Raw genomic sequence first — 3550 nt, forward strand, 5'->3', positions numbered from 1 at the left:
TTAGCGTTCCACTGGACTGTCTAGAAGAGTCTGTGGTCGTCATCTATACTCCGCTAGATGACTGGATCACCAACAACATCGAGGCCTCTCATCATTTTATCACACATCGTCTTATCACATCTACCCATGTTTTACCCCAACATTTTTGTAGATATAAAATACATATACAATTTAAATCATTTAAAACATGTATAAAAATCTTTCATCAGCATAGACAGCAAGTATTCAGATAATATGCACACATAGCACGTAGTTTATAATAAATACTTCATATCTATGTGTAAGATGAAAGGGACTATGCACTCACCTGATTAGGTGGTGACTTGGCACTTGAACAACACTTCGTTATCTCAAAACAATTTTTCCTTGACCAAAACCTAGTATCAATACCACTAGGGTTTAGTTTTAACGTTAACCGCGACTAATTAATAGTCTAGCTATTATTATTAGTATATAAGCGTTAAATAATACTCAATATAACTCATAATAATAGCCCAAATAATTATTTTAAGGACCTAATAACATTACTATAATTATTTAAAAGTTATATTAAAAATTGCGTAGGCGTAGCTCACTTACAGCGAATTTTAAAGAAAACCGGGCTTTGCTCGGAGCAGCGTTTCCGAACCGAAAGACCCTTTTTCTCGGGACTCCGGGAGCCTCGGGGCTTCCTTTGGGCGTTAATGGTTTTTCCTAGGGTTTAGGGGGGGGGGGGGTAAAGGGGTAGTGAGAGAAAGTAGAGAGAGAAAGAGTTGTGAAAATGTGTGAAAAATCTGGGCAATCTCGCACGGTATTTATAGGGGCCGAAGTACGGATTTACGCGGGGCGTTCAGCAAGTTACGCGGGGCGTAACTTCGGATAAGGGTGCCAACTTCGCACAGCTGGCTCGCACTCGCATCAGACCCGGATAAGACCAAGGTACGTTGGGCGTACCCAACCTCGGACGCAGGGCGTAGGGCGAAGCGAGGCAACGTGGCGTTCATCGGATGCGAGACCGTGGGGAGCAAGGGAAGGCTGGGATTGTGCCACGTCATCACGTCTTGCATCAGATTTCGCAAATTGCACTCTCGACTTTAAAAATTCGTAACTTTCACATACGAGCTCCGTTTTCGACGTTCTTTATATCCAAGCGTAGGCGGGAACGTACTCTACAACTTTCGTTTAGACTCCGTCGGCTAATTTTGACTTTATTTTAAAAGTTATATTTTTAACAGGCCGGGACAGGATTGGTCCGTTAAAAATTCATAACTTCTTCATCCGACGTCCGTTTTCATCTGTCTTTTTATCGATACGCTACTATTAACGAGATCTTCGATTCTCGTTTAGGTTGTCGGCTAAAAACCGCTCGATCTAATATTCGAACTTCGAGAAATCATAACTTCCTCATACGAAGTCAGATTTGGGCGTTCTTTTTATGGACGCTCTCGGTTTAACGTATTCTACGACTTTCATTTAGATCGCTAAGGCTAAAAGTCGCTCTATCGTAAATTCACTATTTACGCTTCCAGGTGCCGTGTCGGTTCCGTCGCGAAACTTCGATGGGTCATAACTTCTTCGTTATAACTCGGATTTCGGCGTTTTTTATATGTCCGAAATCCTTGTTTCGACCACTACAACTTTATGTAAAGATATCGGGCTTATCTCACACTTTAATTTTGACGCTTATTTTTATTCTTTATTAATTATACATTTATAATTAAATAATAAGCACACAAATACACATAATTCACATAGTATTCAAATATTTCATCTTTATTACATCAAAAAGAGTTACAATAGTTGACCTAGACTATTAAATTGTCTAAAAATGCTTAACCCCGAAACCCGGGCATTACATCTTACCACTATGGCTCTAACAACCTCCCGATCTAACCGATTAGGTCCATGCGTTGAATCCTGTCATCATCAAATCCAAGACTAAAAGTGATTGCTACCTGACCAATGGTAGCCTTATCTCACACGTCCTTAAATAGTCCATTGCTTCCCTGATCTCATAACTGTAGTGACGTTGCTACAGTCTTATTACAGGCTTGACCAGATCTAATCCCTCTAGTGAAATCCATAAACCAATCCGTGGATTTTCATATCCTCATTGCTACACCCGACCTAGTAGGTACTACTGTTCCTTCTGCGATCTAACAACACTCCCATGCTATCTACCAACCTAGTGAATGCTACGGCTACACCCGCAGTCTTACAACACTCTAGCACTATCTGGCTGCTAGTGAATGCTACGGCTACACCGCAGACTTACAACACTCTAATACTATCTGACTGCTAGTGAATGCTACGGCTACACCCGCAGACTTACAACACTCTACCACTATCTGGCTGCTAGTGAATGCTACGGCTACACCCACAGACTTACAACACTCTAACACTATCTGGCTGCTAGTGAATGCTACGGCTACATCAGCAGACTTACAACACTCTAACGCTATCTGGATGCTAGTGAATGCTACGGCTACACCCGTAGTCCGCAGACTTACAACACTCTAACACTATCTGGCTGCTAGTGAATGCTACGACTACACCCGCAGTCTTACAACACTTTCCAAACCGGTCGAACACGCACTCGACCTAACACACAATTGAACTTGAGTCCTAACTGGAGCTCTACCCTGGTTCCCGAAACCTACTGTCTGAGAGTCTCGAAGGTTGTCTGCTGCTCAGGCCCCCAGCGAAAGGCCACCGACTTCTTGGTCAGTCGGGTCAAAGGAACCGCAACCTCAGAGAAGTCCCGTATAAATCTCCAGTAATAACCCGCTAGACCCAGGAAACTTCGAATCTCAGTTGGAGACATCGGAATCTCCCACTGCATCACGACCTCTAACTTGGCCGGATCGACCAGAATACCCTTCTGGTTGACAAGGTGCCCAAGAGATTGCACCTCGCGCAACCAGAACTCACATTTGGAGAACTTTATAAAAAGTCTCTCCCCCACTTAGATTTGACTAAGTCTTCACGGCACGCAAGAATTGAAGGATTCCCAATCCTTCTCGCTTTCTAGTATCCTACTGATGACAACTTGTGCTTACCAATGCTAGCGATTAATCATCGGTTAAACCTTAAGATCGCCCAGCCTCGGAAACCTTGATGAGTACTCTTGAAATCTGGTTCAGTCTGACACCTCAATCCATTTCCCATGCTGTCAACTAGAGGCCTCAATCTTCACTCTGGCTGACTAGTCCTCGTTCCCACTTCCAATCTCGCAGCACCACTGAACTCTAACCGAACACAGCCCATGCGAAGATACAATTCTCTTGAACATCCAATGACCAACCACTTATGAACCTAGCACCAGCCACTGACACTACCATCTTCATGTTACCAGTCCTGTCCTAGCAATGGTAGTGCCTTGAACTCCAAAGTTCATCCTTAGACAATTGTCGACCACACCTGAACCATGATAGAACTATTGAACGCTGACTTCACTTGAGAACTATCGCTCTAACCCTGACTGATTATCATCTAAATAATACCCCTGCACATATCCCAACAAAGATCCGGGATGATAACGGTACACGCGGAACCCACTCTGCAAGATGCG

The sequence above is a fragment of the Lactuca virosa genome, chromosome 5 (genome assembly GCF_052849685.1).
Source record: "Lactuca virosa cultivar CGN04683 chromosome 5, Lactuca_virosa_CGN04683_v6, whole genome shotgun sequence".
Lineage (NCBI taxonomy): Eukaryota > Viridiplantae > Streptophyta > Magnoliopsida > Asterales > Asteraceae > Lactuca > Lactuca virosa.